Below are 27,442 nucleotides of genomic sequence, written 5' to 3' on the forward strand. Positions count from 1 at the left end.
CTGCTCACCCCATACTCCCCATGTTACCCCTATTTCTCCTTAGTACTTCCTTGTGGACCTTTAGGGGACTTTCTCAGTGTCCATGCCCGGTCTGCTCGATGCCAGCTTCCCCTTGTATTTCCTTCCTCCTCTCCATCCTCACATACCTAGCTTCCATGCTCTCTGTACCCCTCTGGTGACTGTTTTCTCTGTGTTCTGTGCCACCTGCCCCTCTTAGGGCTCCATCCTCTGCTCACTCTCGTGCAGTGGGAATTGATGAAGGATGCTATGTCTCAGGGCTGATGGTGCACAATCAGTTAAAATACCTCAGAGATTAAGTGAATATTATTAAATTGTGGCATGAAAAAAAGTAATTTCCCTTTTATAACAACATTTGTGATGAATCCTGTGGAGTCCCCACAGAAAACCTACCTAAAGTATCCTCCCAGGTGGCATGGGGAAGGCAGCCACTACCAGATCCTAACTCTGGGGGTGGTACAAGCTTGGCGGATCACCTGGGAAGAGAAGGGCCCCAACAGAGTGGGAGGAATCCGTTGGGTGGGACACAGTATTTGTCTCCCTTGAAAGAAGAGATGTCAGTGATGCCAGAATATGTTATGGCTTGTTGTCAGAGTGAGATTTATTTTTCTAAAGTTATTTACCCTGGGAGTGGGGAGGCTTGTCTTAATCAGTCATTTATTAGACACAGCGCTCCCCCTTATAACGTTGTACACATTTATAATGCTAAGAACTCCTGCAGTCAACAAGAGGAAATTAAATGTGAACATCAGAACATGCCTATCCCAGGTTGTTATAGAACTAGTACTCCTTTTATTTCAAAATACTCATTGACTGCTTTTAAAGGTCCTCCTCAAAACATGATTAATGATAGAAGTGAAGTTCATTTAAAAGTGATATGAAAGAAAAAGAAGCTAATTGTAACATTGGGGACTTCAAGTCCCACAATGCCCAAAGCACTGTGATGAGGAAGAGGGATCTGGAGGAATTAGACTACAAGGTGCTGTCTAATGATTCCAATGGGCCACACCCAGGAGGGACAAAGGAGTATAAAAATCCCCCTCTGGTGCAGGCCATGAGAAGTTGTTGTTGTCGTGGTTGCAGTTTTTGCAGTAGCAGAAGGAGCAGAGGATGGAGTACTGTTCATGATACCACATTGGAGCAGCCGAGATTGAGGGGCAACAGACGCCGGGGCCACCGTGTTCTGGAAAGCGGATACCGGTTTCATGAGGGTCTCTGCCCTCAAACACTGTGTCTGCAGAGCGCGGCGGGAAGCGTTAATTTGGAATGCTTTCCCCAAAGTAAAGTGTGCTCCGGTGGCAGGCGAGCACCGTAGCACTCCTGGAGCGAGGACCGCTCTTTCCCTGACCAGCGCGGACTACAGGGAGCAGGAGAAAGCAACTTAGCTGAAAAAGGGAAGCAGAGACAGCAGAAGACACAAAGGCGTCAGAGCGAGCGGGCGCGTATGCAGCACCCTGGTGAGTTCGCCAGTTGGATGTGACCCCGAAATGCTCTGCGCTCGCCCGCTGGCCCGTGCTTCCAATTTTGAATACCAATTTCAAGTGGAGAATTGAACCTAACTTTGCATACCAAAATAAGGCTTATCAGCTAAAGTGTCAGAATAAGGGCATTGGGGGCAATAGTAATTCTGAAGATGATAAAAACCAACATTGCCAAAGCCAAAAGAAGGAAATAGGAAAAGAACTTTACAACAACCAATATTGCCCAAACCCAAATAGAGCAGTTAAGAAGAACAATTGTAAATTCTGTTGTCCCCACAAGGAAGTGGCAATAATGAAGAAAGACCCAAACAAGCATTGCCTAGACCCAAGAAGAGTGAGGGTGATAAAAATCCATAATTAGTATCTAACTGATGTGAAGGTGGGGAAGCACGTGTGGCAGAAGAGCTGCCCTTCTGATACCCAACACTCAGGAGGAGAGGAGCATAGGCTACAATACAAGTGAAATAAACGGCATCAATGTGGTTCATGTCTATAGAAGAAGTGTTTATCTCTGAAGTTGGTGAAAGCCAAAAGACTTTACAAAGTCGTTGTTATTGAAGTTGCTGAAATTCTAAAGAAAAACTATGCTTGTAGAAGTAGTAGCTTTATTAGTCCTGGCAGGAGAGTTCACCAGGGCAATGGACTTTCTAGTTATAGACCTGGCAAGTGAGTGGATCAGGTGGAAGTCATTGAAGTACTGTGGTGTGGTTAAATGTATTAAAGAAGTGGCAAGACCACCAAAGCACGTTTTGAATGACTGTAGAATCATCCTGGCAAATGAATATTGCTGATGCAAGTATTTGGTGAACTGTTACAGAATTTTCTTGACAGAAGTCTTTTTGTTGATACTAATGAACTGTGGAAGTTGTCTTGAACTTTTTGTTATCCGTGAAAAACGCAGATTTGTTATTTCTGTTGGAACTATTGGGAAGTTCCATTGAGAGACTTGTTGGAGCAAGAAGAACATTGTTTTACAGAACTGTTATAAAAGTGAACTTTCCTATTTTTAATAGTGGATACAAAATTCCTGCTTTGAATCTGGGAAGGGAATATTATACATGTCATAAGGAGAAACCGTTATTAAGTAAATGTTTGATAGAACTGTGGTTTTGTTATACTTTGAATTGCCATACATTTCCTTGATATGTTTATTGTATGTAAAAGTGTGATGGACAGATTGCTTTTGTTACTGTTTCCTTTAGTTATTTTTTAGAGGTAGGGAAATTCTCTTTAGGGTAGGGATAGTAAGGTGCCAAACCCTTTTAAGTTAATAAAATGACGTCTTATGAAAAACCTTTACTAAGTTGTCCACCTCACATTTCTGACCCTTCTTGCTGTGTTGCCTCTTTTCTAAATGTCTATGCATTTTAAAAGTATCATCATTTAGTTATTGAATGCTAAAATTGATCACAATGGTGGACATTTTTAGAAATCTGATTTGCATAGTGCACTCTACTTCCTGGGGTGCATCAACATGTTTTAGCTTTAGTACATGAATTCAAGCGGTCCTCCTTGTTTGCAGAGTGAGGGGCTGCATTTTTCAACACTGCACAAAAATGGCATCTTGAGTCAATTGAAAAGGCTCTGATGGATTGCAGAGCAAGGCAAGAGTACAATTCTTTGCCATTTAGCACATTTAGGTTTTCTACCATGGCTGGTTTAATGGCTTTTAGGATTCTGTCGTTTTTAAAGTTTTTATGGCAAGGTGTGGTCAAGCAGTTCACGAGCACCGAGTGGTGCAGATAAGGCGAGGGATTCTGGGTGGCAAAATGGTGGATTTACGCTCACGTATTTTCCACTGTTAGCACTAGACATGCTGTCAGCTGTTCCTTGGCACTTCATGCTTTATAAAATTGGCAGGACAATGCTTCACATAATTTTAAAATAAATTATTTCCAGTTGCTTGAAACTGAGATGTGCTCAATCAATAATGCTGTCTTCCAATGGTCAGTTGAAATTCCTGATTACAGTTTTAAAAAGAAAACTCATTGTTTACTTTCTAGTGATTTGATCTGATTAAAATTTTCATCCAGAGCTGGCCCTATCCAGAGGGCCTCGGAGCACCTAACAATGTTCAAAAGTGCAAAAGGTGAGGCGTGCAAAAGCAGTTACAAAATGTTTTCAGGATAGAATGTGAAGATTAGGATAGACTGGCAACAGCACGCATGTGGGGTGCTGGATTATGTGTGAGGAAGCAGTTATAGCTTGCAACTATTTTGGCAAGTGGTGGTGGAGGATGCAGTGTGAATCTGAAGTGGTGGGGTGTGCTAGGCTCCGGGTGCCCACTGGTTAAACGCGTGTTTGTTGTGCATATGTAGCAAATGCTGGCTAGCTTGCCTGGTGTCTGTGTTTGATGGGTTTCAATTTGCTGTGAAGGTAAGATGGGGTTTTTAGGTAGATGTCTTTGAATACAATGCAGAGTCTTTTGAAGGCAATTGTCAGAGGTACAGCGAGCTAATGGAGCTGGCAAAAGCTGGTGTGATGTGTTGGTGTTTGGGTAGGTGGGAGGGTAAGGCTTGCTGCTGCATTTTGTATGGTTTGCATTGGGCAAGGATGATGTTGGAGAGACTAGTGTGCAGAGCATACTCTTACGTCCCATCCCCTTTCCACCATACTGCATGGTGCGTCCCTTTCAAGGGACAGGAGATGGAACCTTTTTCACCAGAAAAAAAACTTCTTCCCCTTTAAATTAAGAGGCGCGCGAGGGTGCGGCTCAGGGAGCATGCGCTGCACTGACTCTGCCCTCCAGTGCCAGACCTCGGTCCTCTTTTCCACATCGATGGGAACGGGCCAAATTGACCAGCGCTCCTGGGTTTGGCTTCAGCCATGTAATTCCACGCGTGGATACTACTTCTCTTTGTCTTCTTTTTTGTCTTTTTATCATTCAGGTATTCGGTACTCAGGCGTCACACTCCTCCCCGGTGCATGCCCACTTCTACGGGGTTTAGCAGATGTCCATCCTGCAACGGTCTCTTCCCTACCTCAGACCCCCACGCCCTCTGCCTACATTGCCTTTGCCCAGACCACGGTTGTCAATCTTGCTCAGCATGTGACTCACTGTCCTCAAAAGCGCTGAAGAACAGACTAGCCAAGTGGAGGGAGCTTTTTCAGAGGTCGCCTTCAGAGGACTTCAAGAACTTCGGGAAACATCGAAACAGGCCCAAGGTAGGGCCGATATTCTCCATTGCAACCCTCAAGGGAGACTCCTTCCCAGGGACTCTCCTGCGCGGGAGGGACCGCTCGGGTCCTTCTACCAGCACGTACAAAACGCAGCTCTACCGACCCCCAGGTCGAGGGTGTCACACCTACCCGGCCTAGGCCCGAGGAGCAGGGTAGACCTTGTGATCCACACGCAAGAGTCTTGGAGGAGGCCGGGCCCAGCAGTCCGAGCAACATGTTGCAGGGACGTGGCAGGCAGCCCGACAAAATGGTCGCCGCACCAGAAATAGGCACCTGTCCGACGCCATTCCAGAAATTCGGCGATGAATGAGTGTCCAGGTGGGACTGGCTTCAACCAGTTACATGCCCTACAGCCTAGCCCTATTGTGCGCAGGACAGCTTTCCTTTGCGTCCATATGGACAGGGTATGCAGCAGCCACAGCAGCCTCCCGCTACCCTGTCAGCACCCCCTGCCACCGCTTCAGCAAGTGAGGAGGTTTTCTTCAAGAGGTTCCTCGGCCTCATGATGTCACCTCAGATGGGCGTTATCCTCACAGACGCCATCAGGGAAGTTATTCCAACCATTCTAGCGGCCGACTCCTCAACCTCCGCTGCCTCCTCAGCCTCTGGCCGCGGTCCCTGTACCCCAGCCTCCGGCGCCAACTCCTCCTCCACAGGATCCCCCATATCCGCAGGATACAGATGAAGAGGAAGATCCAGACACGCCATCCTCAGTCAGGGCCTTCCACAAACGTCTTGCTGGTCTGGAGGAGTATCTGGGCCTACCCCAACCCAAAGTCGAGAAACCGGCAGAGGGGGTTGTGGCGGATGTCCTCACATGACGCCCCTCTGCCAAATCGGGGATTCCTATGCAGACCGATGTAGTCTCCCTGGCCAAGAAGGGATGGCTTGAACCCCACTCATCCCAGCCAGTCAATCGACGCCTGGACGAAAAGTACAGGCAGATGGAGGGGGATACACTCTTGCTCTCGGCCCATCCCCAGCAGCACTCCTCGGTGATCACTGTGGCATCACTGTATACCAGGCCTCAGTCGTCCTCAGCCTCCTCCTCTGCGGTGCTGCTAGGCAAGGAGGAGAAGATTTTGGAGGCGTACGACAAGAAACTCTATTCCAACGCATCCTTTCATCTTCGTCAGGCCAACGCAGATACCATGCTGGCTGCCGCCAACGAAAGATTATGGCGGGAAATTGCAGACTTCCTTCTGGAACTCCCCGCCCAGAGCCAATCACGTTTTAAGGCGGGGCTACCAAAGGCTAAGCTGGTGGCGCATGATCTCATGGAATCCACAGTGGCCCATATTGACACCTCTGACCGTTCCATCTGCAGAAGGACAGCCTGGCTCCGGGCAACAAAATTGAACCCAGATGTCCAGTAAGCATACTAGATCTACCGTTCAGGGGGGGGAGCCTGTTCCACTCTTCCACGGACCAGGAGCTGGACAAAAAGAAAAACAGCTCACAATCTGCCAAGTCTTTATCCAACCTTACAAAGACCACGCCCAAAGCGTACACCCATCTCAGCAGCACTCCGAGAGAGGGGTCGTACGTATGGAGGGTTCAGAGGTTTCCAGGAACCTAGATTCAGGCCACCAGTCCGCTCGCCATCTAAGAACCGGCGCAAGCAGCAAAAAGGGGGCAGGGTAAGGGCTTTTTCCAGTCCCCCTCCTCCGCGACAGAAAGAAGGCATGATACGCCTCTTCGGGTCCACGTGTCTGCGGTGGGGGCAGGCTTGCACTCCATGCACATTTCTGGTGCCATAATGTCGCAGACCCCTGGATCCTCTCCATAGTATCCACAGGGTACCGCCTTCCTATCCCAGCTTCCCCTCCCTCCTCCTCTCCGCTCCCACAGGTTGGGACAGCAACTCTTTAGGCAGAGATCCGGTCGCTCATAGAGAGCCAGGCAGTGGAGGAAGTCCCAGCCTCCCAGCAAGGCTTTGGCTTTTACTCCAGGATTTTCGCCATTCAGAAGAAGAACCAGGTGGGCCTGAGAGTTGTGCTGGACCTTTCCACCCTCAACCTCTCCTTACCCCAGCAAAAATTCAAGATGGTTACGCTCCCTGGATCTGAAGGACGCGTACCTACACGTCCCTATTTGGCAGCCCCATCGTTCTTTCCTACGGTTCAGGATCATGGGCTACCATTTTTAATACAAGGTCCTCCCTTTTGACCTCAACTCACCCCCCATGGTCTTTACCAGACTCATGAATGCAGTGGCGGCCCTCCTCAGAGTGCAGGGCCTCCACATCTACCCATACCTCGACGACTGGTTTGTCAGGGCTACATCTCCGGAAGCGGTTCACCACTCTTCCTATGCCCCTATGAACACACTGCCCGATCTGGGCTTTTCGCGCAATCTCTAGAAGTCGTAGCTGCAACCCACTCAGACTCTGACATTTTTGGGCCTCACCTGGGATACGTGCTCCCAGAAGGTATTTCCTTCGGAGGACAACATCTTGGCTATCAAGAGGGCCACCACCCACCTCCTCAACAGAGAAGTGACCTCGGCATAGTGGTGCCAACGTCTCCTGGGTCTAATGGCAGCGGTCCTATTAGCCGTCCAGCACTCAAGACTAAGGATGAGGAGGATTCAGCTGCACTTCGCAGCCTCATCGAACCAGGAGTGGGGCTCTCAATACGAGATGATAAACGTTCCTCCATCTCTCCACCCGGACCTAACTTGGTGGTCCAGAGACTACAACCTACGGAAGGGCAAGCCCTTTCAACACGGATTCCTCTCTCTGGGGCTGGGGAGCCACCCTAGACGATCACTCTGTCCACGGCACCTGGACTCTACAGGAGCAGGGATACCACATCAATTGGCTAGAGCTGAACACCATCTGGCTGGCGCTCAGGGCATTCCTACCACTTCTCATGGGCAAGGCTGTCCTCATCCAGACGGACAACTCGACCAGCATGTACTACGTCAACAAACAGGGAGGCACCAGGTCCCCTCCTCTGTGCCGACTGGCGATCAGCATGTGGGAATGGGCCATGGAAAACATTGATCTCACAGCAGTCCACCTCCCGGGGGAATCCAACCTGGAAGCGGACAGGCTCAGCAGGCTGGGAGCGGACAGTTATGAGTGGAAGCTAAACAACCTTGTTATTCGGGAGATCTTCAACAGGTGGGGTCACCCCCAGGTGGATCTCTTTGCCACCTGGCACAACAAGAAGTGTCCCCAGTTCGGATCCTGGGAAGGCCTGTGTGGGACCTTAACATAGTCTTGGGGGCTCTAGCGCACAAACCATTTGATCCAATTGCATCTCTGGACATCAGGCTGGTCACTATCAAGACGGCCTTACTAGTCAACCTCACCTCACCTCGGCTCGTAGAGTCAGCGAAATCCAGACGCTAGTTGCCTCGGAACCATATACTACCTTTCAAAAGGACATAGTAGTCCTGCGGACACACCCGTCTTTTCTGCCCAAGGGTCCGTCTGCTTTCCACTTGAACGAGGAAATTGTATTTCCTACGTTTTTTCCCAATCCCAAGGACGAAGCACCAAGAGTACTGCACTGCCTGGATGTCAGGCGTGCCCTGAAATTCTACTTGGACAGGACTAAGGGCTTCTGCAAATCGGATGCCCTGTTTGTCACTTTCAGAGGCTCAAGACCAGGCTATCAGGCCTCTAAGGCTTCCATATCCCGCTGGATGGTCTCTGCCATCAAGGAAGCGTATAAGGGTCAGCACAAGCCGCTCCCGGCTAACATGCATGCCCACGCAGTCAGGGCCAAGGCAACGGCCATCGCATTCCAGGGCCATGTCCCTTGGCAAGTCATAAGCAGGGTGGCCACTTGGGCCTCTCCCTCGGCTTTCTGCAAGCATTACTATTTGGATGCCGGCTCTAGATCTGATGCGGCTTTCGGGCAGGCGGTTCTCAGGAACCTATTTGCTTAAGGAGGGTCTCCTCTCCACCCTGGGGCTACAATCAGTTATCGCCCATGCAGTATGGAGAAAGAGGACGGGACGTTAATTGTAAATATAAGTTACAGTAGTAACTAACGTACTCTTAGTCCATAGTCCCCTTTCCTCCTTACGTACCACCAACCTCCCCCCTAATAATACTGGTGCCATTAGGCAATGTTAGATCTATTGTCGACGTGTCAGTGGGGACTGAGGTTTGGCGCTGGAGGGCAGAGTCAGGGTAGTGCATGCTCCCTGGGCCGCACCCCCGCGCACCTCTAACTTTAAAGGGGAAGAAGGTTTTTTCTGGTGAAAAATATTCCGTCTCCCGTCCCTTGGAAGGGACGCCCCATTCAGTATGGAGGAAAGGGGACTATGGACTAAGAGTACGTTAGACACTACGGAGGGGGCGGATGTGCCTCATCTTGCATAGGAGGTGCAGTTGTAGATTGCATGTTCCGGTGACAGCAGCTATGTGGTGTGTGAAGGAAAGGTGGATTTTGTTCGGAAGGGGGCGACCCCCGTTTCAACCCCTAAGCGCTTTAGAGTAAGGCGAGCGGCATTCAAAGCACTATGATGGTCCAGCGGGCTAGTGGGGACAGTGGTAGTATCCCATCCCAATATAATCAACCCACATAGTGTAGCCCAAGGCACAAGCAAGACTGTCATTTTGTATAGATGTTAGTGCATTCTGAGTAGATGTTAGTGACCATAGTTGGAGACAAGGCCTGCGTGGCGAATATGGCGTTTCATGCACTAGGCCCTAATTGCGAGACAAGGGAAATCTCCAGCCATGCCTGAGCTCCTGTGAGGACAACCCACACCCCCAACCGCCATAAAGATCATTAATTGTTCTAACAGTGTTGCAAAGATGTTTTTCTATCCGCAAGGAATGTGCCCTACAAGGCTGCGATCATAGACCAGCGCCAGTTGTGCACTTTATCTCACACTGGCCAAAGCATGACCCAGCCCATCCCCAAGCGACCACGAGTTATAGCCCATATAACTGACTAAACCTCAAGATCCCTGAATTCCATAGCACCAGGTGCCCTTTGACCACCAACCCCAAATTAACAAGTCCTGAAATGTTCAAAGAGGATGGACATTGCAAGTCTTTGAGCTACAATCATATGATTTGTATTGCAAGGTACTGGGAGGGATAAATTATAGTTCAAAATGAGGGTCGAGACGTTGGAGCCGGGTGGCGCCGAAGGGACTGAGTGATATGTGTGTGTCGAGGTTAGTGTGTCCCAGAATTTGCCTTGTGCCAGTCTCAAAGCCTCCCCGGTGCACAGTAAAATGATAAAGTAGCATTGTATTAGCAGTGTAGTTAATTTGTTTTTTGACCTTCGTCGGAGAGAAGATGATCTCTGCAGCACCATGTGATGGAAGACGGACAAACTGGGCTGGAACCAATGACCTAGCATCCCTTATGGGGCAGGCGGATCCTCTGTAGGCGCACACCAACCAGACACTCTGGTTTTTACTGTATGTATTACGTCACAATGATGATATGTCTCCTCTTAAGCCTCTCTTCTACTGTTTTTCGGCAGAACGTTCTTAGCAGCAGGGTTCTTTTCTGTTGCTCTTATCTGGGTGTGAGATTAAAACCTGTTATCCTTACAAAATCCCTACTGGGTTGTATTTGTTCAATATGAGGGTTCAGGGGCATGCTTTCAGTTTCAATGGTGAAACCAAGGGATTTGACAGGTGTGGAGAGGGATATGTGTGGGTTGTCAGTGGCGAGTTCTTTGATCCAAGGGGTGAGGTTGGGATTTTGTGCCTGGCGGGCAGTTGAGCTGTATACTATTTTGGAAGAGATGAGGTTTATGAAGTGCGTGGCCATTCAGGTGGTGATGTGAAGAGACAGCTTTTGAAGGTGTAGAATTGTGAAGGAGAAGTAAATTTGTTTGCTGTCTGTATAATTGGTGGAAATAAGCTGCATTTGTTAAGAGTCTGTCAATGGGATTCTACATATAGGGTAAAGAGGAGCGGAGACAGGAAGGAACCTTGCAAACCTTGTACTTTTCTGGGGTGGGGTGGAATCATTCAAAAAGACTGAGAATAAAAGACCAAATGGGAGATTTGACTGAATTGCGGGCGCTTGAAAATACCGAATGGCCGAAAGGTTTGACCAAATCCCCCATTGGGTGGCAGGGGCTGCAGGGCTGTCCCCCGCACTCTTGCTCACTATATTGTGAGTGGGTTGCGGGGGTGTCCCCCGCAGCTGGTCCTGGAAAAAAAAGGAAGGACCCTGCGGCGCTGGTTCCCGATCACGGAAGTGAAAGAGAACAGCTGTTGCAGGAGCACAGCGAGTCTGCGGCACACCGCGAAGTGTGCCTCAGCAAGGTAAGTAAGGGCCTGGGGGCGGGGGCCAAGTCGGAAATATTCAGGGGAGATAAGACCGAAGGTTATTTCTGTAACAGGCTTTCAACCCCGATCCGGTGGGTAAGATCAAGAATGGCATAAAGAGACAGAGTGTGTTTTGTTAGTGAGGAAGCAGGTGAACCAGCCGAGGACAATGGTCTCGGTTCTATGTCCAAGTCGAAAACCAGAATGGAAGGGGTTGAATAGGTTTTTGTAGTAATGTGTTGATGGAGCTGGGCTGTAACAAAGCGTTACATGATTTTGGTGAGGTATGTCAGGATAGTGATGGTGCAGTAGTTTTCGGGGAATGCACGGTCGGGGTTGGTTTAAGGAGGGCGAAGATTTGTCCAGTTTGAGTGTGCAGGGCGTAGTATCATGTGAGAGATGTCACTTAGTAATGTAGCATGTTGTTAATCCAAGAGTCACTCGTCTGGCCTTGATTGGAGTGCCCATAGGATGTAGACCCGCCCTCGAAAAGTGGTCTTGCTGTGCGCAAAGATGTATGTTTATGCCCCTACTTGGGTGGAGGGTAGTACGCCCTGTACCCTCCACCCGCCATGTCCTGTGGGATTCCTGTGGGAAGATTTTCTTACAGTTAAATTTAAATTTAAAAAAGCAGAACTTTTTTTTTTTTTAAACTGTCAAAATTTTAAGAGTATAAAATACCAGTCTAAGGTATTCACTACATAGTTCTTTAAATCCTCTGCTCATAATCGGGTATCCAATGATTTTGTAGAATAATTCAAACATTAGGCACCTCTGTGATTTGCATCTAGGTTCTTCTATACAAATTCACTTTTTTTCGGTTTCCCAGCTTTACAAATAGTAAAATTTAGATGGTTTTGCAGAAAGAGAAATCTGCAAATAATTACTAAACCGGTTATATGTAAATGTCTCCTGAAAACCTCACTGGATTTTATTTATTTGGCACAGAGTTGCTTGCCCCTATTTTTTTAACGTTCTTTCATTTCTTTGCTTTTTTTGCATTTTCTTTGCTATTTATGAAATAGTTAACAGCAACAAATTATTTATTCTAGGCTGCTTTAAGGCTCTCTGGTAATTATCACCTTTATTTTTCCCATTGCTGTCTCCCAAACCTTGATTTTATCATTTTTTCCCACCTTTAATTGACATTAGTTTCATTCCTGTTTTTCTTAGTTCATGATAGTGTTGAAGGTGCGCTAACCTGATTTCTCATGTAGTATTCAGTAATTTGACACTACCGTAATTGAAATGTTTCATTGCATGTGTCTTTTTATGTGGATGCCAATTCATTTGGCTCCATCTAGGTTGTGACTGAGAGCATCTCTTCAAATAGTTCACTGTTGATACATTTATAGCATTGTATTACCCAAAATGAGGTAAGTTTCCTACCGTCCCCCTTTCAAAATATTTGTGGGGCCATGAAATGACTTCTAAATCCACTACAAATAAAGACCTTTCTGATGCTTGTTAATCTGCTTAGAATCACATGTTGTGCATATGATCCAACATCCAGTGGTAACCGCAGAGTATTGCATCTTGTCTTTCGAGGATCGAAAGGGGACGTCGGCATAGACGTGTCTGTAACACTATCCCTAACGTGACGTGTAGTGTACCCAAAATCCCTCACGCACCGAGGTCCCTCAGATTGTTTTTTTCCGCCCAGATTACTGGTCGCCCTAAAGCGGAGCTCTTAATAGAGATATCGTTATTGTCATTATTATCCAATTCGTCGTTTTTCTCATTACGTCACTTCGACTGTTGAATCCTGTGAAACAAGGCGAAGGCTGCTGTGGACTTTTGATGCCTGTTGATCACGGCGGCGCTGCCGTCCACATGGCCGGGCGTTCCGGCCGGCCTAGACAGTAGGGAGATTGGGGTCGGGCTGGACATATCCTTTACAAGTATGCCTCTCCTCTTTCACCCTCTCTGCTCCCTAGGTTTCATCATCAATCTAATTGTCTTTCGCTATGGAAAAGACGCCTTTTAGGTTTTGTCCCTCGTGCAGAACCAAATATCCTTGGAAGGACAAGAACGCTCTGTGCAACAATTGTCTGCCTCTCGACCACAAAGAAGCGAGTTGCGTAGCCTGTAGACTCCTGCGCCCTAAAACGCTTAAGGAGCGCCGCTTAAAGCGATGGGCGGCCTACAGCATGTCGCAGGCCGTATGTTCGTCGCCCGCTTTTATAACTGCCGAAAGTGATGGGGGAACTAGCGATGACTAGGCCTCCGTGTCAGAAGCCATTGACCTGACTGCGGACCACTCTCGGTCCACAATGCCTGTCCCCAACCCCACCAGGCCTGAGGCGAGTTACGCTACGGGGAAAACACCCAGGGACGCACACAATCATAACACCAAGCACACAACCCAAGGTTCTGCTTCAGCGACTGTGTCGAAGCGTACCAAAGCGCCAATGGAACAAAGTTAAGGGTGCTAACACTAAAAGACACGCGGATGTCGAAGCGCTCCAGGAGAATGCGCAGATGCCGCTTAAGGGCTGGGTGGCGAGGAAATCCTATGCTCAGCCCCCAGTTCCTCAGGTGGTGTCAATCTTCCGCTCAGCCTCCGGTGGTCCCGGTGGTGGCGAAATCCTCCGCTCAGCCTCCGGTTCAGCCGGTAGACCAACCAGATTCTCCAACCATTGCCGACAGCATCGCTAGGATTCCTTCGTCAGTTAGACTGAAGGAGCGGTTGAAGGAGGCGGCGAAACACAAAGAACGGCCGAGAGACATGTCGAAAGACACGCCACAACGCCCTGAACCCCTCCAGGACTACGTTGATAGTCCTGTGCCTTTGTCAGGCACATTGGGCGATAAATCTCGACGCCACAGGGAAGATGATGAACCATTTCCTCCCCTGGACCCCTCTGGTTCATCCTCATTGACCAGAGAGAAATCTGAAGGATGTATGGACAGATTAGAGAAATTTGTCTCCTATTCTGAGGGCCTTACTCCCAAGAGACCCCGAGAAGACTTTCCTTCTGCCCATGTATCTTAAGTTTCGGAAAACATTGGAGGAGGAGGATCCACATGAAGAGTTCACTTGTGTCCTCACAGATGAGGATGTTATGGACACCTATGACCAGGATGAAGATGGCACCTTTCAGGAAAACTACAGTGTGGATGATCCGACAGGTCTTATGGACAATTGGGAGGGCAGTCGTCAGGTTGATGTTCAGCCCTGGAGGTCCCCTACCCCCATCCAGGACCCCGATGACCTGTTTTTAGACCCCCACCCCTCCAACCTGGCTTGGCAAGCCTCCCCAGTGGACGATCAGATGGCGTTCAACGCCATCTTGAAGAAGGCGGCTGACAATTTTCAGATCGCCACTCAAGAGGCCTTCGCAGACTCCAATTTCGTGGAGGATATACTGAAAGAAAAACCTCCGGCCAGCCATTCCATCCCCTTGTTGAACTCTATGTTCTAAAGCCGGTTGCCCACGGATACTGTATAGAATTTGCCCGATCACCCCAATACAGACCGCCAAGATCAAGACGCCTGACGCCAGACCACCTGCAAATCCTACTGCAAGAGGTGCAGACATTTCTAAGAAAGGACGCCATAGAAGCCGTTGCTATTCTACAGGTAAACTAGGGTATTTATTCAATGTACTTCCTTGTACCCAAAAAGGATCTCACCATGTCTTCAATTCTTTCACAGTCAATAAAATTAGTGCGTTGGATAATATTAACATCCGTTATTTACAATACAATGAAGTGAGAATATGAACCCACAAACTTCATGTTGTTCCACGAGGGCAGGCAAATGAAAACACTCCCCTAAAAAATGCAAATATCTTCTTTTGTTATTGGGGGCCTCTGCACATGATCTATGGGTTTATTGTTCAGACCCACCTATGAGAAATACCGACTGCAGCAATGCTTCCTGTTCTGCCCCACGAAATATTATTTTGTTCATAGCATTCCTTCATATGCATGCAACATCTTTCGCAGGCTGGGAAGCGACCAGGGCACTTGTCGAAGTAGTATATGAAGAAGAGAAGCACCATCCCCTCGAACTCATTTCCTAGTTTCGTTTTCCTTTTCTCTCTGGCACTCCTTTTTTTCTCTTGCAAATATGATTTGATGCGTCTTGCCTTGCTTCTCCTCTTTAAACTGACATGAAGTTTGTTTATACTGGTCTTTTTTGGATTCACCTTTCAAAGTGTGGCCTCCTCTGCCATGTTTCTGAGCTCTTTCATATGCCTGAGCTCTGAGGCTTGAAGGATGCACTTGCAAGAGTCAGATCACTGTATGTGAATCTGCCTTTTAACCTTTGGGCCACATCTCCATATTCTGCCTAGCAATATCTGTGAGTTTTGTCACTGAGGATGCTTCACAACTACTTACAAAATGCCATTACGTTTTATTGCCATTGCAGAGTTTCACATCTTTATGGATAAGAATCCTGCTTTGAGGAGCCATGTTCCTGGCAATCTGTACTTTCCATCCAGTCAGTTGGCTGGGATGGTAATCGATTGACAGTTCAAATGTGCGCTGCACCTGATGCTCTTGAACTGGAGATAGCTCTTAGGTGCATTCCACCCTATGATTATGATTTCACTGCCTATAAGACCTGTAGGCCGTTCTGGTTCCAAAGTGCTGGGGCTTAAGGCAAAGAACTCTATAGCCACTGTCGGGGTGAAGCAGACGTCTTTAAAAAGGTGATACAGACTGACATTTGGTGGTAGATCAAGTTATATTGTGCAATATTGATTGTGATGGGAGCAAAAGTCAAAACCAACATAGGATAGGCCACCATGAACACAGTGAGTGCAGTAAATTGTGAACAGGCCATTACTCTGGCCATGTCAAGCAGGGATGAGAACACCTCTCACCCGTGGGTGGGAAGCCTACCAGGAAAAAAATCCATTTTCAGTATTCCCCCTGTGGAGGGTGGTGGCAGTTAAGAGCATCCCAGTTCCTATCCCCCGCCCCCCACCCCCTGTTGTGCCAGCAGGCTGTTAATCAGTCCTCATTTGATTCACACCATGTCTCCTATACAAGGCGCCTGCCAATCTTTCTTTTTCTTGTAGAGCAACGAATAAGAAAGGAGAGAAAACCATCAGCATCGAAGAGAAAACAGCCTTTCAGAGCCCCACACTCTCTGCGGCCTATCATCGGATGCCTGGACCCGAATACGTGAATGCAACCCTCCAATATCCAGCACCACCTGCATCCTGCCGCCGCAAGAAGAGAACAAGGGGAGGGGAGCCCACAAAAAGCAATATCGAGGCTACAGGAGAAGCTACGCAGCGCTCGTTTGTGCTGGCAGCAATGCACCAGAGCCGTTGGTTCCTCCCCTAGAATACTAAGGACATTACAATGGGATCTTAACCTCCAAATAAACTGTACTTACTGGTGGGGGGGCTGGAGGAGGTGCTCAGAGCCAAGCCTCTAACACAAGCGTGGACGCTGAAAAAAGAGAAAGGGGGTTATCCCACTATTTTGGAATTATAGAGGATGGACTTTGCAACTAACTCTTAAAAGTTAAAAGTCAACAGTAAGAAAATGTTGACAAAAGTAATCACGAGGAGCTATCGATGTAGAAGCACCTTGGCTGGAGATTCACATACCAAATGACAAAATCAGGCCCGCAAACATCTTCGGGAAGCCAGTAATGCTTTTAAAAATCAATCAAATATAAAACCAAAGTTAGAATATTCAATACATTATATTTCATTGTTTTTTTTTCTTTTTATTTATTCATATTTAGTTTAATACAAAATGTTTAGCAAGGCAAATAAAAAAAAGTGGACTCCCTTTAAGGTCATCCAATATCCAACCCTTTAACAAGGGTGTATTTGTCCATAGAGTATAGCGATGTTACTTTTCCATAGTTAGACCTCTTCGTCAGTTATACTGTAGGACATTACTGCTCCAAACATTCCTTTAGGAGGTCGACTGCAACAATAGTAAGTCCCACTTGTTCACCTCTCAGGAAGAGCGACCACCATTCTTCAGCTGATAAAGATGGAGTGGCCTCCACAAACCTTCCAAAGAATTTAGATCTTAGTTCTGTAAACCCGGACAGACTGTCAATAGATGTTTTAGGTTCTCCAAAGAGGCTTTGATCTTACACAACCTACATGAAAGTTTAATAGAGTTCCCCTTTGATCTATCGGCTAGGATCTCCATTGTGAGGTACAGGTTAAATCTGATCCTCATTAGTTGGGTTCTGTAAGCCGGGTCCAGATATTTTGTTAAATACAGTGGTGTGTGTCTGTAAGGTCTAGTCTCCTTGGAGAGTTGGTGATAAAGTTTGAACTTACTGGCCGTTTCGCAGGTACGAATCCAGTCTGTTTCCCAGAATTTCTTCTTAGCGTTATTAGGATTTGCCAGCAGCTCCTCTTGCAAGGCTCCAATTTCTTCTAATATTTTTTTTACAAGCCTCGTCTTTCGGTTGTTTGCATTCATTATTTCTGTTTAGATCATTTTAAAACTTCTGGCTTTGAGGCTGTATATTTCTTGAAGAGTGATGCAACTTTCCATTCTACCAAAGCTTTAAGTGAGATTAGGTCAAGTTTTCGTCTCACTGTCTGGATTAGAATTGACCTAGGTAGGCAAAGCACCCGTTTCCAGAATTTACCTTCAAACTGGTGTTGGAGAGAATTCTCTCTTTAGGCTGAATTTCCTAACCTAGTGAGTCCCCCAACAGCTTTGCTGGATTTCTGGAGTTTGTTTTTTTCCTCCTGCCAAGAGTGAAACTCTTTTTCTCCCACTCTTGGACATGTTTATGGTGTTCCTTTGACTGTTAATGTGTTTTATGGGCTATGGGGTCCTTTACTCCATAGGGTCTCATGTGTTTTTATTATGTGTGTTACACAGCACCCTCTGTGCAGTAACACAGGGGTGTCATAGTGACCCCCCACCATAGACTCCATACCCTGGGACTGACTACTGTCTCCCAGGGCATGTAAAGTCACCATTGGCTTTCACTAGTCCCAAATTATTAACAGAAACCAGTACAAACCATCATATTGTGGACGTACTGGTCGGGGCAATTCGATTGCCCCGGGGTCTTTTAGTCGAGGGGGCACGTCTCCGTCCCCCCTGATCGAGTTTTGGCTGGTGGCAGTGGAAACTACTTTTTATATTCGACCGCGAATATTTTCCTATGGGATTTTCCCATTGTTCGAGGCTACCAACTTTAATTATTTAATTCTCATAGCCTCGAACATACCGCCGGTTTATTTATTTAATATTAATTCGCCGGTTGGTATTTTTTGCCAGGACTCGATTCTAAAATGGCGTCTGTGTTCTCTTCTGTGACTCCAACCCAAGTCGAGCCCTTTGTTCCACTTTATGGCGGGCTTCTCCACAGAAGCCTCCAAAAGTGGTGCCACTATGTCTGGGTACCACAGGGGGTGTGGGAGGGGGTTTAGGCACCCTGGACTGAGTTACCTTGGTAACTCAAGTCGCACTCTTGTGTGATTGGCCCAAGTGGTGAGCCGGCTGGCTCACCACTTAGCATGTTTGATTGACAGCTAAGCTGAGTGAATGGGGGTATGCTGCATAAAAGCAGGGCTTTGGGGACTGGAACTTCAGAAGTCGCCACAGGACCTGAGAATCCGACGAGGGAGAAGCTGAGCCAACCTACCACGACAACACCACCGGTGGAGCCCTGCGGAACCGACTCACCACTTCCCGACGACAGAGAAGATCTCCCGGTTGGAGAGGCTTCTTCCCCTGACTGGTGGGCACAACCAGTTTTACCTTCCTTCTTCGCACCCCAGACCGGTTTGTGGTCGAACCGCCTGTGCCAAGCACCCGGCGGCCGGATAACCACTCACCACTGAACCGCGAATCAACGGACCGCTCCTTGTACCTGAGAAACTCTGCGGCTGGTTTCTTCCCTGGAAGTGCAACGGTCTCCTATCTTCCTCCCCGACGAGATCCTCTCTTCCCCCGGACAAAGCACCGACTTGCATCCGCTGCCAGGAACAACTGCCCCCGCTGGAGTGTTTTCACCACTTTAAAGTACCGTGTCCGCCAGGCCTCCCTTTCTAAAGATTGCTACAAGGTAATAATAACTCCTTAACCTTCTGGACTGGGCTGGCTGCCTTGACCCTCTAACTGGTCCCTTTCTTTGGTCCAACTCCTTTTTGAACTGTTACAAGACTTTTGTGCACTGCAACCGTGTGACCTTGGACACATTTCGTTTGATCCCCTGAAAGTGGATCCGGCCTATTGAACTCTAACTTCACGGTCTTACTTTGCCTTCCTCTCTTGTTATGTTCTTGTAAAAGTGTTGGGATCTGTTTCAACTTGTTCTCTGCTTTTCTCTCCCTTTAAAAAAACGAACTATTAGAGTGCCATCTACCTTAAGCGCTCACCGCTGTCTGAAAATAAGTGGGGCTTTACTTAAGACTTGTCTAATATTCTTTTAAGGGAGTGTATATCTTTCAGTGACCGTGTTTTTGAATTGATTACTATTGGTGCCTGTGTGTTTTTCTAGATGTGGTTTTAAATAAATAATTATATCTCTTTTACACCAAGCCCTGGTCAGTGTTTACTTGTTCTATTGGGTTCTCTTGACCTATTGTGAATACTCGGTATACTGCCTAACTCTTCTTGAGGGAAGGCTGACTGCTCAGCCACAGCTACCAAGTGAATCTGTGTGGTACAGACTGCTACCAAGTGGGTTTACTGCCAAACACCTGTAGTCTTAAATCTTTTGCAGTGGTCCCAGAGGGAACTGCACAGATTTCTGCCTAACAACTGAGGCCATATGTGGTTCTGGATGATTAACATCGCCTCTGGCCCATATGTTATTGTAGGGACCACCTTTGCTTTGTAGAAATCCACCACAGGTTTTAACGAGAAGTTAGAAAACCTTTTTTTGAGAATTAAGGCCTGATTGGCCAAGGCCTTGGTTTTCCCGTTCAGGGAAAGCATGTTTTCCCTTTCCAGGCTTTTGGTAGAGATATGTATACCCAGATATTTAAAAGATGTCACACATTCTACCGTTCTCGGACCAATAGACCAGCAAAAGCTCTGAGTCTTCTTTACATGTTTCTTAAGTTGAATGTCTTTTTGATATTGATCGCTAGCTTGTTCTGTGTTGTGTATTCTTCCAAGCATCTCAATTGCCTTTGAAGGCCCATGTGGTCCTATCAAGCAAGACTAAATCATCCGTGTACAGGAGATGTATAATTTTCACTCCTCCTATTTTCGGATATATGCTCCTTTATGATTTCATAAATGCTGGGAGGTCTCAGATTTAAAGGTTAAAGATGTAGGGCGCAATTGAACAGCCCTGTTTTTCTCTCCATTTTAATTTGATCACTTAGCAGGCCAGTCGTGTTTAGCTGGTCCCTGAAGAATATGTCTGTATGAAGTTCTTTATTCTGGATTTTCAAATCATCCGGGTAGTTCCAGCACCTTAGTTTTTCCCAGAGTAGACGTATGCTAGTGCTATCAAAAGCTTAGAGAAGTCCACGAATGCCAAGTAACAGTTGTAGTTGGTTTTCAATCCTTTATTCTTTAGTAGTGATTGTATTATCACTTGGGGAGAAGTTCCAAGGCCCTTTGCAAAGCCAAATTGGAGATGGTCTGAATTCCCACTATCCTGGGCCCAGGCTTTCAATCTCTCGAGGAGAGTTGCATAATATTTCCCCAGGACATTAAGCAGGGCGATGGGACGATAGTTCCCCAGTTCGGCTCTGTTCCCACTTTTAAATATGGGGCCTACGATTGCCCCCTTCCAAAACTGTGGGATCTATCTAGTTGCCACAATCATCCTCTGTATCTAATCCAGCACCGTTGCCCATTCCTCTGGGCGTTCTTTAAGCATCTGATTTTAAATCCTGTCCGGGCCTGGTGCACGCAACAAGTTGGCTTCCTTAATCCTGGACGGTAAGAGCATGTGGTTGTAATTCAAAATCCATGGCGCTTGAGTGTTTAAGGGCAGCACACTTGTTTTAGAGTCCGCGTATAAGTTCTTTAAAGAACTGTATCCAGTCCCTTTCTGATACTGCATTTGTAAGGGGTAAGGTCTGATTAGGTCTCTTGGAGTTAATTGACCATAGTTCCCTTGTGTAGTTTTTTTTCGACAGCGTTCTCCGCATTAGTTGGGCGTCTCTTCTTGTCATCTCAAGCTTCCTACCTTTCATCCAGTTTTTTAAAAATGTTTTTTGTTCTAGTTATGTTTTCTTTGGTCAAGATAGGGTCTGATATTTTTACGAGTCCCAGTTTTCTTCTCAGGGCTGATTTGTTTTTTTTTGTTTGTTCTATGTCATAGCTGTATTTTTGGAGCACTTGCTTAGCAAGATTCAGGGTGTTAGGTTTTCGATAGGTAGCCAGTAAAGGAATATATTTGGCCATAGATGTTAAGGCCAAATCTTCCGTAGTTTTTAGTTGGTTCTGTAGGGTGAAACCCAGATTCAGGACCAAGTGTTTTTTTCATTTTAATTCTTGACCCTTTGTTTTCCAGTTCCAAGGGACACAAGTAGGTTGGTTTAGGGTGCTTCTCCTCAGTGTTCCACTGGATTCTGAGCAAGTTGTGATCACTTTGTTCTGTAGAGCATACTTCCAGGGATTTGATGATGCCCATCATACTCCTTGAAAGAAAGGCATAGTCAATTACCAAGGAGTATTGCCCTCTATGCCATGTTGGATTACAGATCTTCTCCTTTTCAAAGGCTCTGTTAAGCAGATGACGGTCACAAGATTTGATCGGCTCAGACCATCGAAGGCCTCTTTGTCTCTTCTGGACCCTGGCATTAGTAGGCCCAGTCGTATAAGCTTCTAGCCCCGCCCCACTGAGCAGGTTTAGGTCCCCACATATGTTGTCCACAATGTACGCCTCGTCATGATCTTCGCAGTGTCCTCCAGCATTTGATCTTCACTCCTCATCCTTTTTTTTTTTTTGGTTCAATACAAGTTAATCGCCTGGCAGAAGGATGTCCCTGTGATCATCGCGGCTACCTTCCTGCAGCCTGCCACCATCTACTTCGTGGCTGGGTACCCTTTCAGCCATGGCCGCCACCTTTTACATTTAAAATCCAGCTTCTGTATTGCGGAGAGAAGGAGAGTCACGTCGCCTCATGATTGGATCATCCTGCCAGTAAATACTCTGACCCGCCCGAGCTGTGAGGCGAAGCCAGGCCCGGTACTTTAAAGCCCGCATTTTCAAGCCCCTGTCTTTTCCCTGTCTAACCCATGGCTACTTGGCACGCCACTATCAACTAGTTTCATATGCACATATGGTGCGCCTAAGGCATCTGTTCCGGTATCCATCAGAATTTCGTGCAGCTCTCAGGTAATGGGATCACTTTTGCAATTCACGGTCTAGCAAGCAAAAGTACCCCTTATTCCTGCGTCTATGTCCAACACATCCTTTTTCTATCCTTCATCCCATCCACTCTGTTCACTTCACCCTGTGTGTGGCCTTGCTACTAAATGCAACGTTTTTGAATCACATGCAGTTCGACCGTCATCTCGCCAGACTTCCTTACAATTTAATGTTATCTACTAAAGGCAATAATTTTTTTGCCTTCGTGCCATGTAAGACTCAACGAACTTCATGCCCATATCACAAACTTATGTGCTACCCTACAAAGCATCTCAGACTTATGCCATCCATCGTCATTAATCCTCAATGCTATCCAGTCACTATCTCTACATGCTTGCTAAGTGTGATGGTACTGACTTTCACTTCGTCACAAGACCACCCTGCCAGCCTCTCCTGTATTACTCCTTGTGTCTCACTCATGCCATGCCACTGCCTCTCGGTCTACTAAACTACATACATGTCTTTTGCAGCTAATTCGAGGCGAACCCAGTATGCATCCCCTCGCCTATCATAACAGACAAATCTGTTCCATTTAATTACCTTACTATACACTCTTTCCCCCTTACTTATTTGACAATTGCTGCTTTCCATGCCGAGATTGCCTCTTTCCATATATGTACTTAACCGCCTTACATGCTATCTCATGACTGTTTATTAACCACTATTCTCTGAAACTGACATGCCCCCAGCATGTACTGTAAGTACCTACCTTCTCCCTCTCACGCATACCTTTGTAAGATGTGAAATGTCTCATGTATGTTTTTTCTGCACTTTATGTCCCATATGTACCTGATGCATGTCCCCGGAACAAAAGGCGAGCTTTCCCTAGTATATATATTGCATACCTGTTTTGTCCCCCTATGTACTTGGCATAGCTTTCCGTATCAAGAGGCGAGCTTTCCCTAGTACATATATGACATACCTATTATGTCCACATATGTGCCTGATGTAGCTCACAGCAACAAGAGACAAGCTTTCCCTAGTAAACATATATTGCATACCTATTATGTCCCCAAATGTACTTGACATAGCTCCCCGTAACAAGAGGCGAGCTTTCCTTAGTATATGTACTGCATAACTATTATGTCCCATATGTACCTGATGTAGCTCCCCGCGACAAGAGGCAAGCTTCCCTAGTATATATATTGCTTACCTATTATATCCAATATGTACCTGAGGAAGTTCCCCATAACAAGAGGTGAGCCTCCCAGTATATACATTGCATACCTACTATGTACCTGATGTAGCTCCTGCAATAAGAGGCCAGCTTTCCGTAGTATTTATTTTGTGTACCTAATATGGCCTCCTATGTACTTCAGCAAAGCCTTCTGTAACTTGAGGCAAAGCTCTCCATGTATGTAGTCCCCGACTTGTAATTATTGTAACCTGTCTAACTTTGCACTTACTGTAACCATATTCTTAAGTGAAAGCACTTAGGTGCCCCTGGGCTTTGTGCGCTATATAAATAAAACATAAAAACCAATTGCCTTAAGAACTTGTTTTAAGATGGTAAATTGGATGAAGGTGCCATGGTTGGTTGATTTTATAGGTTCAAAGAAAGCTCCAATCTTTATCAAGGTCAGCAGACCAGCCGATGGAAGTCCACCTGTGTGGACATGTCTGGACTAAGAAATGTGACAAATCCTTCAAGAAGTGGGTTCCTAGCAAGCCATGTTTCCTGAAGACATATAAAGTCAGCTTCATACAAGGGGTTTTCTCCTTTGTTTGTCAAATGGGAAAAGCCTCTTGTGTTCCAAGAGACCAGTGTTAGTCTGAGCTGGCCCACTTTCACTCCTGCTCCTGGCTATACTTTCTCTTCGGTCGACTGAGCCCTTGAAAACCTCTGCCACAGGTCCAGTCGCAAAAGGGTTGGTCGTTTTTGTTTTAATTGACACACATACAGACGAAGACTCGGGCCTACCCATTTTAACTGTTAGGTCGAGGTTGTCTCTTTCCTTTAGGAGAGGAAGTAGCCCCAAGCCGGGCCCTTTCAGTAGTCTAACTTCTTGAACAAGGGATACTTCCCTATTGACAAAGGGTCGATTTTCCTTGTCCCCCTGAATCTCTGATCTTCCCCCCTCGGTTGTTCTGGACTTATTTTCCCCATCCTGTGCACCTTTGGTTTGAGGTCTGGCTCCTCCACAATTAATTGAATCGAAGCCTAATGACAAGAGGCATGGGGCTGACTCCAGAAAGGGATCCCTTGCCACTGATTACCGAAAATGGAGAAGTACGAGGGCGGTATGTTCTTCATTAGGGAATTCTGTTACAGAGAGGTTGTCCGATGCTATTTGTCGTAGAGGGGGTATTGTGGGAATCCTGAAGGTGTCTCACTTGCTTGTCCCTGGGGATCTGTTGTCCAGGTGGCCAGGACACGGCCATCGCTATTGGATCCTGTTCCTGGTGATGGACCAGTGAGGGAGGATCATCTGGATGGGGGGGTCCTCAGCGAGTGGAAGTGGGACACAGACTGGTAAGATGCGGTATCCCCCTTCTTATAACACCTTTTCGCCAACCTACCACTGGACACTCTACCCTCCTTCCTCCTCCCTCCCCTTCCGATACAAACACTTTCGCACACAACAAGACGACAGACAAAAACCAGCGCTGTCTACTTGACATGTCCCAATACAAGAGTAAGGCAATTGACCAGAATCACACCCACCTGACAGCACTTTTCCTTCCCCACGGGAATGAAAGGTGAAGCATGAGAGCACAAAACAAGCAAGACAGACTGCATGACGTGAGAGTTAACTCAGCACAGCAGTTCAAGAGGAGGAGAAAGACGGCGCAAACCGAGATGGTGACAAGGAGAGACACGCCCTTGCCCTTTCCGACCAAGGCCCGTGAAAACTCAGCAGAAGGAAACGTAAGACCGCAAAAAATAGCCAGCGTGTGTTGCAGCAGATGTCAACGGTACACAGGGCCCTCCTCCACTGATAACCAAGCCGGGGAGAGACGCTTGTCTCCATGGTACCAACCTTGACGCCAGAGAGAAGAAAAGCCAAGTGGTTCATCACAGCCATGGAGTTGAGGGGAGAGCCGATAAAGAAACCGAACTGTGTTGAATGAAAATAGCCAATGGCTAATTGATCTGTGAAAGTACAAAGAACTGTTGATACAGAAGGGGGAAAACCAGCAACAGAGGAGTCAGGCACCACGCGGGTGCTCACTCACGGAAACTCTGGGCGATTACCCGATTGTTGAAACTACCATTACCAGAAGGCCTTGGGAACGGCGTGAGAGGTGTCAGTGATCATACAGGGGTCTAGTAAAATCCTCTGTACAGTTGAGACGTTGACCGACAAATGGTTGTGAAGCAAAGGGAAGTGAATCCCGCATCGCAAGAGTGAACCCGAAGGAAGGATGCCGATGAACATGGGTTCGAAGTCTAAAGTCCCGGTATACAGTGTGTTGACAAGAGTGAACCCGGCAGAGGAATGTCCGCAGTGAACTGTTGAAAAGGACATTAAGATTTGTGAGTGTGCCAGAAGAGGGGGGTTTGTGAAGTTGTAGTGAACCTGGCTGAAGGAGGCTAAATCGCAACAAGCGTCTGCGTCCGGAAGAGGGGGACCAAGGGATGAAAAAAACCTCACCAAGTCTTGATAAACCCAACAGAGGGAGGTAGACATTTGAGAGGGGTCTGAGCCCAGAAGAGGGGGATCCCAGGGTGAGGAAACATCACCCAAATTGCAACCAGAAAATAACTTTTGTTGAACTATTATTTTGATACTTTGAACCGGTCAGGCCCTCGGAAGCAAGAAAACTTAACTATCAAAGGTCCTGATATCATTACGAACTTTTGAAGATTTGAGCCTGGAAGACGGGGATCCAGGGGTGAAACGCTATCACCCAACAAAACGAGCAGAAAGGAACTTTTATTTATTATTTTGAATCACATCAGGTCCTCGGAGGCAAGAGCCTTTTTGTAGAAAAGAGACTTCACCACCAATGATTGCTGAGAACGGAACTGTTAGCTCGTGCTGGGAAAGCTTGAGCTTGTGCTGTGCTCCTGAATCCTGCCTTGTCTCACATAGGACAGATGCGCTTTGGGAGTTTCTAGTAAACCAGTATTATTTGATATCAGCACTCTGCACACTGAAAGACACGAAATGCGACTGGCCAGATACTTGGGGGCTTGCCCCGAGATGCAATTGTGTGTAATGCACATTGCTCTGTAGGTAATACGGTTGCGAATGGGGAGCCAATGTAATGCTCTCCTAGCCGTTGTAACTTCGTCTCTCCTTTGCAGACCTGCAACAATACGCACCGCGTTGTTCTGGATCACCTGCAAGCGGGTCATATCTTGTTTTGAACTTCTTAGCAGTAGGCTGGAGCAATAATCAATTTTATCTCCAATAATGACATGGGCCACTGTGGCACAACTGGCTGACAGGAAGCGCTGTAGCTGAGCTAGGTGCTTCAAATGAGAACACGTGCTGGCGACAAGACAGTTAACCTGAGTTTTCATAGGCAATTCTTGCTAAAACTGTCTTAACCTTATTCTGGGTAGGGGGCGTGGCTTGGACGGCCATGTAAAGGGTCGCACTCTGGAGGAGCTCCGTTGATCCTGTCTTGATCCTTGTGGAAAGGTGCGTCCACGGGGGCCGGCCGACGCTGGAAATTGATGTCCAGGTGTGGGAAAGCCACCACCACACCCGCTGAAAGTTTGTGATGTCCGGGAGGCCCGGAAGCCGAAATAAATGCGATTGACTGGGATGAGCCCTAAGCAGGCGGACGAAGACAAAATGGCAGCGACACTCTGCGAACATCGAGGGCCGTGAAGACATCGTCGCGATCACGGGCGCAGGACCTACTGGTCCCTTTGTGTTGGGACCAGTACACGACGAGTACCGCCTGAGACGCACGGTGGCCCGGCGAGCTGGAGGGCCGAACGGATGTAGCTGCGACAACGGGACCGTGGGCCCGGGAGCTGGTGTGTGTTGGGCGTGTTGGGTGCCCCATGGTGTGGTGGGCCAGACTCTGTGCCCGCACGGAGTGGCGTGAACTTCCTTCGGGGCCTGGCGGGACGGGCTTCCGCCCGACTCATACAACAGTATGACCACGAGAGGGGTGAAACCCAAGGCCAAACAGCCCACGATGGAGGCCTACGCCAAATCCCCCTCAGGGGTGGAAGGAGGCAAGAACAAAGAGACTCCCGTGGTGGTCGCAGAGTCGCCGGGCACGATACAGGAGGTGCTGGCAGAGATTG

At 47.4% G+C, this 27,442-nt stretch overlaps 1 protein-coding gene across 10 annotated transcripts in view; it reads left to right on the forward strand.

Annotated features, from left to right (window-relative positions):
* The window catches only part of BEND2 (BEN domain containing 2), a 1,020,032-nt gene that overhangs the window by 716,577 nt on the left and 276,013 nt on the right, over positions 1 to 27,442 (forward strand). The gene's annotated exons all lie outside the window — the stretch shown is intronic.

Source organism: Ambystoma mexicanum, chromosome 7p (genome assembly GCF_040938575.1).
Source record: "Ambystoma mexicanum isolate Mex_15411 chromosome 7p, UKY_AmexF1_1, whole genome shotgun sequence".
Classification (NCBI taxonomy): domain Eukaryota; kingdom Metazoa; phylum Chordata; class Amphibia; order Caudata; family Ambystomatidae; genus Ambystoma; species Ambystoma mexicanum.